Consider the following 16,290-nt stretch of genomic DNA (forward strand, 5'->3'; position numbering starts at 1 on the left):
CCCGCTCTAGTCTTCTTGCCTGGAGAATTCCATGGACAGAGGAGCCTGGTGGGCTGCAGTCCATGGGGTGGCAAAGAGTCAGACACGACTGAGCAACAGAGTTCCAACTTCCTGTCCTACCACTGGCAAATCCAACAACAGGGGAAACAAGGAGGGCCTGGAGGACACCTGGTGAGAGGCTGTTGGTGGGAGAAGCTGCCAGGGACCCCTCGGTTCCCTGAGGCTTTAGGGATGGGCTTAGGAACACGATTCTTAGAGGCTGCTGCTATACAGTAAATTTGGAGAAAGCACGCTTGATTGACAGAACTGCACGTTTGCTGCTGGGCTCTGCCATGTCCAACTCTTTGGGACCCCATGAACTGCAGCCTGCCAGGCTCCTCTGTCCATAGAATTCTCCAGGCAAGAATACTGGAGTAGGTTCCATTTAATTCTCCAGGAGATCTTCCTGACTCAGGGATCGAAACCACATCTCTTGTGTCTCCAGCATTGGCATGCAGATTCCTTACCACTGCACCACCTGGGAAGCCGGAACTGCATGTTTATCACCCTCCAAATTCAGCCTGAGCTAACACACGCCAGACAGGCGCTGGGAGCAGCCACCGCACAAGGCTATTTTGCAAATTTTATCCTCATTTAATTCTCAGCATAAGACTCCAAAATAAGCATTACTATGTCTTTTTTTTTTTTTTTTTTTTTTTTGGATGAGGAAACAATCTCAGTGAGGTGGAATTTGAGGCTAAGAGAAGTAAGTTGTTCATGCAACGAAGCTACTGAGGAGCTGGGTGTGCTGGCTGAAGCAAAAGCAGTTGATTCTGGAACCTTAAAGATCTGGGTGGGGCTGGGGATTAGGAACATGCTCCCAACTGATGGTGGCCGATGTGAGGACCCAGGGACCCGGGGCTGGAGGAAGTCTTCCCTGGGCCAGCCATCCCGTGCGGTATTTGAAGCCTCGTGGTTGATGTATCCAGCTCCTCTATGTTTATTAAGCTCTTTGACGCCCTGACCTGATGCTCAGCTTGACTGGATCCTGCGGAGTGGGATGGGCAGGGGGCTCGTCTTTGGAAACACTGCTGTGGTGCCTATTGAAGGAGAAGCATGGCTTCATACGCCGCACAGGTTAGGGCTGGACTCATGGCTCTGCCCCTTGGTAACTAGGCAGCCTTCAGCAAGTCACTTAACCTCCCTGAACCTCAGTCTCTTCATCTATAACCTAGCTCACCCACCGCTGGTGTGACTATTAAAAAATAGCACATTTGACATGCTTAGCACTGCATGCAGTACAGGGTAGCCCTCCATACATAGGGAAGATTATTTTGAGCAACATTTGCTAACCCACCCAGGTGCCAGGCCATTAAGCCAAACAGAATCAATGGGCGTCCCCCCATTAACACTTTTAACCATGCCAGACTGACCTGTCTAGTTAGGAGCCTGACTTGAAGCCTCCGTTCCTCACTCCTGGTCTTGCAGTCATCCCAAAAGGCAAACCAGGATCAGGACAAGAAGGGCTCCCAGAGAGAGAGAGAGAGAGGAGCCAGTGCTCAGACATAAACTTCAGAGTCTCTAAAAGATGCTCCCAAGCACAGCCACAGAGTCTGCCTCTGCAGTCCCGGGCCTGAGCACTGGTGTCCCCACTGGGAATACCCAAGCCACACCCTGACTTCCGCCATCTCCGCCACACTTTCTCCATCTCCCTGTCATCTCTCTCCCGCCACCTTCCAATGAGATCATTAGAAGTCACTCCATTTCCTTTCTGTGCATCACTGTGACCCCTCAGCTCTCTTGTACCTTCTTGTTGCTTCTCTCACTGAAATGCTCAGTTCCTGCCCGTGGGGGACACTTGCTCTGTCATGTCCCACCCTGGCCATCAGACCTTCACTATGTTCCAAGACCTCTGGACACACCACACTATTCCAGGCTAAAGTGTGATTTCTAGGCATATAGAGGTGTCACCTCTTCAACCCTTTCACCTGCTACTACCCTCCAAAGTCATTGCCTTTTAGTCTCATACATCAGCTCAGGCCCACGGGCCCGCCTGCCCTGCAGAAGCAGATCCCTCCAGAGCATCTGCTCACAGCATGCTCTTAATCAGCAGGCTACATGGCTCCCCAGGCCCCTGACCTTTACTTTCCATCCCCCTCCAGGCCTTCCTACTGCTGCAGAATGTGACCTTGAGAAAGTAACTTCAACCCTCTGGAGCTGAGTTTATAGCTCTAAGGACAGAGTTCTATGAATTACATTAGAAGGTAAGACAAAAAGACCCTGTGAATGTAGTAATACCTTCAAATGAATTTGTACCTTATTCATTATAAGGCCATTGTTTGAAAACCAGTAGTACATGGATGAGTGAGGTCTATTACTACTGGCACTGTGGCTTCCTGGGCCCAGGGCAATAATTCCACAGTCCCCCAGGGGTCCACAGCCTGTAGGTTGGCAAACAGTGGACTAGATAATCTCCGAGGGCCTGTCAAGGTCATTAATTCAACAAATACTTACTGAGTGCCTGCCAGGAAGTGTACATTCTAGTTAGAGGGACAGAAAAAAAATCCAAGAGAACAAATGAGTTCAAAAGAATGACTAGTTATGGGAACTGATGGAAAACATAGGACATAAAGAATGAGCAGTGTGAGGGGAGTGGCCTCCTCTAGAGAGAACAGTTAAGGAAAGCTTCTTGGGGGTAGTGACACTGGACCATACGGTCCGGACAATGGCAAGACGCCAGCCAGGGGAAGAGGCGGGGTGGGGAGAAGGAGGACAGAAGGCTTTCCAGGAAGAAGAAACAGCCCTTCCAAAGGCTCTGGGGCAGCTGCCAATGCAGTCTGTTTAAGATCTTTATGGCTGCAGATGGGGACATTAAAGGGGCACATTATGGAGAAAAACAACTCCATTTGGATGTACTGACTTCAAGGGTTGTGCGTGGCATCCCAACAGTACCATCAAGACGGCCGAATAGAGAGGAGGCGAACACTCAATCCCTGAGCCAGACACCCACCTCCAGGAGTCATCAGCACAGAGACAGCACCTCACACTCTGTGAACAGTGATGGAGTTTAGAGAAAGGAGACAAGAGTGACTTCAGATCAGTCCTGAGAAACACCACCGCTGAACTGCTGGGGAGGAGAAGAAGGGGATGAAGAGGGGCAGTCATGGAGGGAAAGTAAAACCAGGACCCGGTGGAGCCGCGAAATCCCAAAGAGAAAGGACTTCTGGAAGGAGGGAGCAGCTTCCTGGGTGGAATGCTGCTGAGCGATGGAGAAAGTAAGATGAGGATGGAAACACATCACTGGCTTTGACAATGTGGATGGTGTTGGTGACCTTGACCAGAGGGGCCTTGACCAGAGTAGAGTGGTTGTGGCAAAAGCCACTGGAAGAGACGGAGGCAGAACAGGAGCTGAGGAACTGGGGACACCCATGTGCAGGCAAAACTCTTCCAGAGGTCTGGCTATCAAGAGAAATAGAACAAAGGCACTGAAGATGAAAGAACATGGTAGATTATCACTCATCAAGCATTCATCCCTCCCCTACCACCCACAGGAGAGGAGTATGTTTCACACCCCACTAATGTTGGGCTTGAACATCTGACATGATCCATGATCTGGCCAATGAGATGTGCAGATATGCCCTGAACAAGGGCTTGAAATGCACTTGCCTGATTGGGCCCACTCTCTGTGGCTCCTGCCTTTCTCGACAAGAAGAAGAACACACCTTGCTTGGGTAGCCTCTGGATGAAGGAGGATGAATGACATGTGGAACAGACTAGGACACAACCCATAACTTGAAACCCAGCTTAGGTCTGTGGACTCCTAGCCAACACAAAGGCCAATGAGCAAAAAACAAACACTTATTATATGAATGCCTGAGACACTGTGTTTATTTGTTATGCAGCCTGATTACAGATATGACTGACTGATACAAGGGAAAGCATGTGTTCAAATATCTTTATTGTTTTTAAGATAGGTGATACTAGAGTATGTTTGTATACTAATGGGAAAATGATCTACTGACACGAAAGACGATTTTGCTGCCTGGGAGATGTGAGATAGCTTTGGAAGGGCATTATCCATGAAAGAGCAAGAAGGAAGGGGGTCCTGAGGACAAGTAGAGGCATTGGCCTAAGGTAAGTGGAGGGTGATATAGCCTCCATTATAATAACAGAGAGAAAGATAGGTACAGACATCAGAAGATTTAAAAGTCTGGTGGCGGGATGATGAGGAGCTCAGGTTGGATGGACTCGAACTTCTCAAAGAACAAAGATGCAAGGTCATTTGTAGGACATGTCTTTGGTGGTGAGGGGGGCCTTTTTGCCTGCTATATGCCTTTCCTTAAATGTCTGATTTTCTCGACTGCTTTAGATTCTAATAAGCCCTGCTCTCTCCTTGAAACCTTTTCCTAACTACCCTAGATTACCATGACACCTCACTTGTCCTACAGCATCTGTAATCTCAACCCCTGTCTAATACTGATTAGCCTTCTCTTTGTTTCCTGCAGAACTAACGCCTCCCCTTCGCTCTGCTGGACCTGAGCCTGATAAGACACGTGGGCCATGCCGTCTGCTTACCAATGACATAGTAGTGATGGTCATGCTGAGGAGGCTTAATAATTACATGTTAACTGGCTTAAGAAGAAAAAGTATTTGTCTGTCACTGTTTCATCTTCTAGAATAGCTGACTTGGACCAAAACAAATCAGGCAAGACTAGCTGTTAGAGTTAGCCACTAGAACTATTGTTTTTGGAGACAGACACATTTTCTGGTTTGGGGTTATTTTTCATTTCTCACTTCTTATGCCAACTTCCCTGAAGCCTGATCCGTCTTTTTTTTTTTTTTTTTTTTTTGGACTGCTTCAAAAATTCCTTCATCAATCCTGCCTTGGACATACTGACATCTTCCCTGGGAAAGCAGAAGGGTTATTTTCCAGATGTGCTTTAATGCCATTGCTTAGAGCGCTTTCTGTTTTATTTTTAATGAAACAAAAGGCAGCAGATCTGACAGGTGATGCTCGGGAGCCTGTATTTCATACAAGGGGTCCCAGAAATAACAAGCAGCCAGACTGCTTCCTGCATCCCAGCTATGCAGATCTTATTTATACCTGGGAGAGATCAGAGGGAGCTCGCTCTCGAGGGCCTTCCCAGCCTGAGCCAGGGTAGTGGAGTGTGCCTTGAAGTCTCGGTTCAAGGAACCTGACAGTTTCACAAGGTCCTTCAACGCCCACCAGTTATGTGTGGAGGAAACAGGACTGGTCCAGAGAACACTCCAAGCTGCAGGGCTACCACAGCAAACTTGTAAAGTTGGGGAGGCCGCTCACCTTCCATCCCCTAGAGGGGTTCGATCTACCCTCCCAAGTTCCCCTCATTTCCAGATGCCAGAATCATCAAGCCAGCCCACCTTCCCTTCTCTACTGGAGCAAAGCATCCCTCAAGAAGGCTTCCCAGATGGCTCTAGTAGTGAAGAATCCCCCTGCAGTGCAGGAGACAGGAGAGATGTGGGCTTGATCCCTGGGTCAGGAAGATCCTCTGGAGGAGGAAATGGCAACCCACTCCAGTATTCTTGCCTGGAGAATTCCATGGACACAGGAGCCTGGTGGGTTACAGTTCATGGGGTCGCAGAGTCAGACACGACTGAAGAGACTTAGCATGAACACATGCCTGTCCCTCAAGAAGTCCTCCAGTCTATGGCTGGGCTGGGTGAAGGTCCCCTCTCCTGAGATTTCAGAAGCACCCTACTCTTACCTTCAAGCCAAACAACAATAACATTACGTTTCTAAAGATCTAAGATACCTGCGCCTGAGTATTGAAGGCTCTAAGCTCTCTGGGTCTGAGGCTTACCTACCTGTATTTCCTTCTCTAGCAGTGTGCGAGGCACAGGTGGGTGCTGAATAAATGTTTTGCTATAGCCTAACAGTGGAGGCAGCACAGAATTCAACCTGCCTGGACTAAGCCTCAGCTCTGCCTGAACCATGGAGCCCAAGGCAGTCACTTCATCTTTTTTTTTTTTTTTTTTTAGTCACTTCATCTTTAAGCGACTTCCTCCTCCACTGTGAAGCTAGATATTTTAATATACACCTCACAGGTTCTGTGAGGATAGAATTAAATAATGTGTGTTCAAGTGTTTTACAAGGTAAGTCATTAATAGTGATTCATACTAAAGATTGTCAAGATTGGACTCTTTACCCCAAAATATTTTCACTTTTAAACAGACCCTCTGACCTCCCTTCCCTTTTGCATGGAGGGCAATGTTTCCATCTTCATCAATGGTGGTATTTCAAGCATGGGTGATATACCATGAACTGGATTTTTTTTGACTGAAGGAGATCCTCATATCTTAAATACAGACATAGACCAGAGGTCAGCAAGCTATGGTCCACTGCGCAAATCTGACCCACCACCTATTTTTGTATGAGAGATGAGCTAAGAACAGCTTTTACATTTTTAAACAGTTGGAAAAACAAGTCAAAAGAAGAGTATTTTGTGACACACAAAAGTTATATGAAATTCAAATTAGTGTCCATAAATAAAGATTTATTGAAACACAGCCATGCTCTCTTGTTTACATATTATCTGCGGCTGCCTTCAAGCTATACCAGCAGAGCAGAGTAGCTGCAACAGAGACCATATGGCCTGTAAAGCCAAATTATTTACTAACTGGTTCTTCAATGGAAAAGTCTGCCAACTTCTGTTATAGACCTCTTTCTACTTACCCCAAGGCTACCCCAGAAAAAGATCTAGAATGAGTCTCAATTTGACTCTGGGAATTCTACTTTAATAGAGGTATGAGCAAAATGGATCACATTCAGGTTCAGTTCAGTTCAGTTCAGTCACTCAGTCGTGTCCGATTCTTTGAGACCCCATGAACCGCAGCATACCAGGCCTCCCTGTCCATCACCAACTCCCAGAGTTTACTCAAACCCATGTCATCAAGTCGATGATGCCATCCAACCATCTCATCCTCTGTCATCCCCTACTCCTCCTGCCCTCAATCTTTCCCAGCATCAAGGTCTTTTCAAATGAGTCAGCTCTTCACATCAGGTGGCCAAAGCATTGGAGTTTCAGCTTCAACATCAGTCCTTCCAATGAACATCCACGACTGATCTCCTTTAGGATGGACTGGTTGGATCTCCATGCAGTCCACGGGACTCTCAAGAGTCTTCTCCAACACCACAGTTCAAAAGCATCAATTTTTTGGTGCTCAGCTTTCTTTATAGTCCAACTCTCACATCCATACATGAAGACTGGAAAAACCACAGCCTTAACTAGACAGACCTTTGTTGGCAAAGTAATGTCTCTGCTTTTTAATATGCTATCTAGGTTGGTCATAACTTTCCTTCCAAGGAGTAAGCGTCTTTTAATTTCATGGCTGCAATCACCATTTGCAGGGATTTTGGAGCCCAAAAAATAAAGTCAGCCACTGTTTCCACTGTTTTCCCATCTATTTGCCATGAAGTGATGGGACCAGATGCCATGATCTTAGTTTTCTGAATGTTGAGCTTTAAGCCAAACTTTTTCACTGTCCTCTTTCACTTTCATCAAGAGGCTCTTTAGTTCTTCCTCACTCTCTGCCATAAGGGTGGTGTCATCTGCATATCTGAGGTTATTGATATTTCTCCCGGCAAGACTGATTCCAGTTTGTGCTTCCTCCAGCCCAGCATTTCTCATGATGTACTCTGCATATAAGTTAAATAAGCAGGGTGACAATATACAGCCTTGACATACTCCTTTTCCTATTTGGAACCAGGCTGTTGTTCCATGTCCAGTTCTAACTGTTGCTTCCTGATCTGCATACAGGTTTCTCAAGAGGCAGGTCAGGTGGTCTGGTATTCCCATCTGTTTCAGAATTTTCCACAGTTTATTGTGATCCACACAGTCAGAGGTTTTGGCATAGTCAATAAAGCAGAAATAGATGTTTTTCTGGAACTCTCTTGCCTTTTCGATGATTCAGTGGATGTTGGCAATTTGATCTCTGGCTCCTCTGCCTCTTATAAAACCAGTTTGAACATCTAGAAGTTCACGGTTCACATATTGCTGAAACCTGGCTTGGAGAATTTTGAGCATTACCTTACTAGTGTGTGAGATGAGTGCAATTGTGCGGTAGTTTGAGCATTCTTTGGCATTGCCTTTCTTTGGAATTGGAATGAAAACGGACCTTTTCCATTCCTGTGGCCACTGCTGAGTTTTCCAAATTTGCTGGCATATTGAGTGCAGCTCTTTCACAGCATCATCTTCCAGGATTTGAAATAGCTCAACTGGAATTCCATCACCTCCACTAGCTTTGTTTGTAGTGATGCTTCCTAAGGCCCACTTGACTTCACATTCCAGAATGTCTGGCTCTAGGTGAGTGATCACACCATCGTGATTATCTGGGTCGTGAAGATCTTTTTTGTACAGTTCTTCTGTGTATTCTTGCCACCTCTTAATATCTTCTGCTTCTGTTAGGTCCCTACCATTTCTGTCCTTTATGGAGCCCATCTTTGCATGAAATGTTCCCTTGGTATCTCTAATTTTCTTGAAGAGATCTCTAGTCTTTCCCATTCTATTGTTTTCCTCTATTTCTTTGCACCGATCACTGAGGAAGGCTTTCTTTTCTCTCCCTGCTATTCTTTGGAACCCTGCATTCAAATGGGAATATCTTTCCTTTTCTCCTTTGCTTTTCGCTTCCCTTCTTTTCACAGCTATTTGTAAGGCCTCCTCAGACAGCCATTTTGCTCTTTTCTATTTCTTTTTCTTGGGGATGGTCTTGATTCCTGTCTCCTGTACAATGTCACAAACCTCCGTCCATAGTTCATTAGGCACTCTGTCTATCAGATCTAGTCCCTTAAATCTATTTCTCACTTCCACTGTATAGTCATAAGGGATTTGATTTAGGTCATACCTGAACAGTCTAGTGGTTTTCTCCACTTTCTTCAGTTTCAATCTGAATTTGGCAATAAGGAGTTCATGATCTGAGCCATAGTCAGCTCCCGGTCTTGTTTTTGCTGACTGTATAGAGCTTCTCCATCTTTGGCTGCAAAGAATATAATCAATCTGATTTCAGTGTCTACCATCTGGTGATGTCCATGTGTAGAATCTTCTCTTGTGTTGTTGGAAGAGGGTGTTTGCTATGACCTGTGCGTTTTCTTGGCAGAACTCTATTAGCATTTGCCCTCCTTCATTCTGTACTCCAAGGCCAAATTTGCCTATTACTCCAGGTGTTTCTTGACTTCCTACTTCTGCATTCCAGTCCCCTATAATGAAAAGGACATCTTTTTTGGGTGTTCGTTCTAGAAGGTCTTGTAGGTCTTCATAGAACTGTTCAACTTCAGCTTCTTCAGGTTATCAACCAGGAATGTCCTGGGACTCAAACACATGTCACAGGAAGAATGGCTAGAGACATAATCAAAGGGGGAGCTTCAATTATCCAAAGCGCTAGTAGGAAGAAGGAAGATAAGGATCTTTCTCCGTGGCTGTAAGAAGTAGGTGAAGACTGAAGACCCATTTCAGCTCAACCTAAAGAAGCATCCTGGCTATTGGTGCTGCCTCAAGCAATGAGTTCCCCATCACTACATATTCTCCAAGTAGTGAATATACAATGTTGTGAATATGTAGTGATCAGTGACCAGCATCTGTTCATCTTTTAGAACACTACGCATCTTACAGAGGCTTCCTTAACTACACCACAGCATCCACACAGTAGAATATTCCCAGAGGCCATGTTTGTACAACAGAGAAGGCCATGCCACTTCTAGAAGCAGTGCCTAAGAACTCCGGGCTGCACATCCTGAGCAGGGACCACAGACATGGTATGTTGATTCCCACACACCAGGCCTCTGTCTCTCCTCTTTAGGAGGAAGATAACACGAATCTATCATACCACACTGCTGCAAAGAATAATGAATAGCAGTGTTAACAAATGACAAGTGCTACATTTCTTATTATTATCTATCATGTATACATCACTTTATTTCTGTAGCATCCAGCAGGTGTTGAATGCAAATGGACTGAAAAACCCCTTTGCAGACTTGCAGCGTCTTATAAAGAAAAACAGCCAGGAGCATAACAGTAAAGCTGCCAGGTTATTCCAAGACCTACGCTGAGGAGGACTTGACAAGTCCCTCCCAAGCATGTTATGGGATGGAAGCCCAGTGAATTCAGGTCATTCACATTTGTTTATGGTGCAATAAGATCTACCCCAGCTGCAAGCTTTAACCTGGTCCCTTCGGAGACCAAAGCTATTTGCGAAAGTGGCCGTGGGCAACATGTGGCCAGAAGCACTTGATCACTCTCTTTGCTCTGGCAATAGGATGTCCTTGAGCTTCCCTTGATTCATTTTTATTGCACATGCCAGATTTTACCACTCCCCAGGTATCTCTCAGCTTCTTCTCTGCTCTCTCCATTTTGCTTATGGAGAATGGAGGATTATGATTAAGTAATTTTCCCATAGAACACGAGGCTGGTCTTGAGACTGGAAGGCACAGGCTGCCTCTGGTCCAGCAATGATGTCCCCACAGAGACACTGTAGGCGATGTGCTGGTGAGGGGCAAAAACTGGAGTAGAGGCAAGTGGGCTCCGGTTCCACTGCTGCCCCAATTACATGGGACCCACGTGGGTCACTTCTCCTCTCTGCCCTTAGTAGCTCATTCATCCAAGGAGCGGATTGAACCAGAAGTCAGGTTAGAGGCACGGGGGAGGAGTATCAAGATCAAAATGAGAAAGAGGATTGGACACCGAAACAAAAGAACCACCAGGCAAACATCAAGTCTCATGTGGAATCAATGAGCATATTCTGGCTGAGTCACTGAGAGTACAAATAATGTGCTGAGCTAAAGAGGGATGAACAGCAGAACAGCCATGGATGGGAGGGAGGTTGGAGGGGGTGGTTCAGGAGGGAGGGGACATGTATGCCTATGGCCAAGTCATGTTGACATATGGCAAAAACCATCACAATAATGTAAAGTATTTATCCTCCAATACCTCCTATACCTCTCTGGCATTGGCAGGTGGGTTCTTTACCACTAGCGCCACCTGGGAAGCCCACTCCTTTCCTACCTAGGCTAACTGAACACAGGGTAAATCACCCTCCAGTACTAGGCCTCCTTCTTTCTGTCCACAGAGACACACTATCCTGACCCGGCCAGGACCTTTGTGATCATGGGGAAGGGGGAGATAGGAAAGAACCCAGAACTGGCAGGTTCAGCTCCGAACCTCAAGGCTTTTGTTCTAGTTCAGCACTGACTAGCCGAGTACCTTCCACGATGACCAGTGAATTCAATGATCCATTCCATGCCTTCCATTTTACGTCCTAGGCTGTCTTATGGTCAAGACTGTTTAGACTTACGTTAGAGCTGGGAACTGAGTAATCTCAAGCTGGTATTAGTCATCATTGTACATCTCTATTAAAAAGCTGCAAAACAAGCATCTAACACTTGATCCACATCCATACCAAACTGTCAAGGGAGATGCAAACCGCACACTCAGCAAATGCACACTGCATTCTGCAAACAAACACTCCAGTGCCTCATAAAAGTCAGTGATTCGAGATGATGCTGACGTTACCTGAAAAACTCACAGTAGACTCAGACACACTCTGCCTCTATCTTCACGACTTATTAAGGGGGGAAATGTTTAGGCAAATTACATCTTGTTGGAACAGAAGTAGATGTAATGGTTCTGTAGGTAGCGGATAAGAGGATGTGCATTTTGTGATATAAATATATCAGTGAATATGTCATAATCCTATTAGTATAATAATCCCTCTAAAAATGAATTCATTTACATGTTGGGGGAAAAAAGGCACACAATGAAAAGTTTCCCTCCACCCCTGTCCACCCTTAGTTCACATCAGCACCTCTAAATGCAAACCACTGTTAGTCTGTTACATATCCTCCCAGAATTTTCCATGCATATAGAAGCAAATGTAAATGCATATCAAGTTATATCAAATTTTTCTTCTACAGCTTCTGGGTTTAAATCTTGGTTAGAAAAGCCTTCTCTGTATTTTCTTTGGACATCTTTATAGTTTTGTTTTTACATGTAAATCTTATTTTTGTTTTGAATTTTATCCTGGCATATCTATGGTGTTATAATTTTATTCTTCTCCCATAGGGATCTCTTTAAACTTTTAAACTTTTCCCCCAGTGACTTGATATGCTACCTTTATCAAATACTGAATAATCACGTGTTTTTGAGTCTATTTCTAAGTTATCCATTCTGTTTAACTATTTGTGCATGTGCCCACAACACTGCTTCAATGAATGAGTACAAGTGTGCAGTGCGTGCTCGGCTGTGTCCAACTCTTTGAGACTCGCCAGGGTGTAGCCCGCCAGGCTCCTCGGTCCGTGGGATTTTCCAGGCAAGAATACTGGAGTGGGTGGCCATTTCCTCTTTCAGGAGATATTCCTGACCCAGGGATCGAAACTGCATCTCCTGAGTCTCCTGCATTGGCAGGCAGATTCTTTACGACTGAGCCACCAGGGAAGTCCCTCAAAAAATGAGGCACTATGATAAATTCTAATATCTGGTAGAGCCAGTCTTCCCACATTGTTTTTATTTTTCAGAATTTTCCTGACTATTCTTATTCATTTTTTATGTGAACTTTAAAATAAACTCACCTATTTTTTAGAAAAAGGGATCTACTGGTATTTTTATTTAGATTGTATTAAATTTATAAGAAGAATGACATCAGTAGATGTCATCAGGAGAAAAACATCATATTGTTTTTCCATCAGTGAACATGAGCTATCTCTCCATTTGCTCAAGGTTCCTTTCGTAACCTTCGGTAATATTTTAAAATCTTTTTATATACCCTATATATCTTCTTGCTAAGTTTTATTACCATTTTATGTTTTTTTGTTGTTATTATAACTGAGGGTTTTTCCAATGTACACTCTCTTTGATGTGTGTATATATGCAAGGTATTGATTTCTGTTTATCAATTTTTGTACATTGCCATTTCATGGGATTCTTTATTACCATTTTATGTTTTTTGTTGTTATTATAACTGAGGGCTTTTCCAGTGTACATTCTGTTTGACGTATGTATATATGCAAGGTATTGATTTCTGTTTACCAATTTTTGTACATTGCCATTTCATGGGATTCTTTGTACATGCCATTTCATGAAAGATTTACACAGTGATTTCTTGCATGTTCTCCAGTCACGCAGCCACAGTATCTCACATAGTGACTATTGTCTCCTCCCCATATCTCTCTTCAATTGTTTTCTCTTATCTAGTTGCACAGGAAGGTATCACCAGCACAGTGATGAATAACATTACTAATAGTATAGATCCTTGTTCTTTTCTTTAGTAAGAATTCCTGTAGCATTTCCCCATTAAGAATGAGGCTGGCATTTAGTCTGAAATAGATGTATTTTTATCATGTTAAGAAAGTACCCAGCTGTTCCTGTTTTCTTATATATATTTTTTAAATAAAACATGATGAATGAACTTTCTCAAAGGCCTTTCAACATCTATGAAGATAACCATATCATTTTTTATTGGAATATAATGCTTTACAAAGTTGTATTAGCTCCTGCTGTACAATGCGAATTGGCTATATGTATACATATCATCCCTCCCTCTTCAGCCTCCCTCCCACCACCCCCACCCCATCTAGGTCATCACAGAGCACAGAGCTGAGCTCCCTAAGCTACACAGCAGCTTCCCACCAGCTCTCTATTTTACACGTGGTAATGTATATATGTAGGTCAATGCTACTCTCTCAAGATAACCATATCATTTTTCTGCTAATCTTCACTCATGCAAAACTGTATCTGCATTCCAAGACTAAAACTCTCTTGATTATGATTTATTAATCTTCAACTATATTGCTGAAATTGCTTTGCCATTTTCCCTAGGATTTTTGAATTGATATCATAAGTGGGATTAGTCTTTGGCTCTCTATTTGTGCCTTCTTTGTTAGATTTTGGTTAACTATTTATCTTGCTTGCTTATGCTCTGGGATGTACTGGAATTGCCTGTTTCTTCAAGGTTTGATCAAATTTCCTCTGTAAAACCATCTGCATTGCTTTTTTCTTTGGGGTGGAGTATCTCCATTTGAAAAGGAATTTTTGTTTGTTTTTTGTGTTCTGCCTTAGACATTTTGGATTCTTTTCTGAGGTCAGTTTAGTGAATTTTATTTTCTTGGAAAATACTCCAGTGAATTCAGACTTTCAGATACATCTACATAAATCTGAGCAAAGTAGCATTTGTGGTTCCTTTAACTTCCTTTTTTTTTCATTATTTCCCACATATCTTATTTGATATCTCTGCACTTGCTCCCACAAACTAGTAATTTATCTATTTCATGTTTTTTTCCCCAAAACCAGGTTTGAAATTTATTCCAACTGCTCTGTTTTCTAACTCCTTAATTTTTACTTTTATCTACTTCTTCCTTCTGCTTTCCCTCTACTATAATCTTTTTATTCTGTTAGAATAAAAAGACTTAGATGACTTAATTCATGTGTTTTCATTCTTTTGTGTAAATATTTAAAGTCATCATTTTTCCTCTGAGTACTGCTTTAGCTTTATCACATCTGTCCTGATTTTTAGTGTTTATATCAGTTGCTGTTTTCCAGAAAGTCTGAAATTTCAGTTTCTATTTTCCTCTTTGAGCCACACACTGAAGGGGTCTTTTTGTTCTGATCTGATTTTACTTTTAATGGAATGGCCTTTTGATTTTCTGAGTTGGTACTATTTTCTAGCTTAACGCTGCTTAATCAGAGAATACTGCTTGCATCTTTTTCTTTAATTTGGGGGATTTACTGAGGTTATCTTTGCCTGCTAATAGATGGTCAATATTTGTGAATGCTTCATGGGCCCTTGAAAGGTGCATTCTCTTCGCTTAATCTTCTGGGTTTGCTATTTATCAATCAGATCTGCTTTATTACTTGTGGTAATTAGGTCTTCAATATTGATTTTTATTCTTGTCTAGTTATCTGGAGACTAAAACATGCAAATTAAAGTGATCTGTTACTAGTGTGCTTTGGTCTATTTCTCCTTGCATCTCCTGAAATTTCTCTTTTCTCAATATTGCTATTTTTTTTTTCATTGTGACATGCATAATTTAGCATAATGAAATTCCTTTATTTCATTTAATGCATTTTAACTTGGGCTTCCCTGACAGCTCAGGCGGTAAAGAATCTGCCTGCAAGGCAGGAGATCGTGGTTTGATTCCTGGGTGGAGAAGATCCCCTGGAGAAGAGATAGGTTACCACTCCAGTATTCTTGGGCTTTCCTGGTGGCTCAGATGGTAAAGAATCTGCCTGCAATGCGGGAGACCTGGGTATGATCCCTGGGTTGGGAAGATCCCCAGAGGAGGGCATGGCAACCCCTTCCAGTGTCTTGCCTGGAGAACTCCATGGACAGAGCAGCCTAGCAGGCTACAGTCCTTAGGGTCACAAAGAGTCAGACACAACTGAGCATCTAAACACAGCACACACTACTTTTTCTGATGCAAGCCTGTGATTATTACTTTAGTTTTATGTTTACTTTTTATTAACCACTTTAAGCATTTTCCTCGTGCTCCTTTATGCATTCTTCCTGTAGTTTCAGCCTTTCTATATCACTTTCCTTAGGGGTGTCTCTCTAAACAACATAGAATTGGGTTGTGATTTGTAATCCTATCTGAAAATCTTTTTTAAAATGTGAGTTAAATTCATTTATATTTAGCAATATGACAAATGGGTTTGTTCCTCATTCTCATTTTATATCATGTTTCTTGGCTTCTTGGCATCATTTTCAGTCTTTCTGTGACTGTTTATCCTGAAGGATTCTTCTGGGAAGGTTCGTGTTTTTATTCTAGTGGTTACATTTCATAACTACAACATTATATAATAATCTTAATCTATGTCTTTAGATGTGATTTATGAGTCCTATAGTACAAAGATAAAATCAGTGTATTTCCTCCTTTCCCCATCACTTCCCTTCCCACAGAAGCAGAATAGCAAGGACGTGGTTGGGGTGGGAAGAGAAAAAGACACACATCCCTGGATGCCAGTTATAAAAATTCACTGAGATTTAACACAGTGGCAGCTGCACGCAGGGAGCGAGATGACAAACACAGTACAGAGCCCCTTGGGCACAATTTACTCTGGCTAGGCTGTGTTTCTCTTCTATCACCTGATTTTAGTCAATAATATTATCTTTTGTAATGTTTACCATTTACTGTTAAATATAATTATGCTTATATTACTTCATTTGTCAGCTCTAAATTTTATTCTTTGACTCCCTGCTAGTATTGAATGAGGCAGACAACTAACTTTTCCCCCTTCCCCTTCCAATATTTGTTGGCTGTATTATTTCTGCATCATCAGGGCACAGAACATT

General features: G+C 43.2%; 1 protein-coding gene across 1 annotated transcript in view; it reads right to left on the reverse strand.

The window, feature by feature from the left end:
• Nucleotides 1–16,290, reverse strand: part of GALNT14 (polypeptide N-acetylgalactosaminyltransferase 14) — a 220,995-nt gene that overhangs the window by 167,385 nt on the left and 37,320 nt on the right. The gene's annotated exons all lie outside the window — the stretch shown is intronic.

Source organism: Dama dama, chromosome 11 (assembly GCF_033118175.1).
Source record: "Dama dama isolate Ldn47 chromosome 11, ASM3311817v1, whole genome shotgun sequence".
NCBI lineage: Eukaryota > Metazoa > Chordata > Mammalia > Artiodactyla > Cervidae > Dama > Dama dama.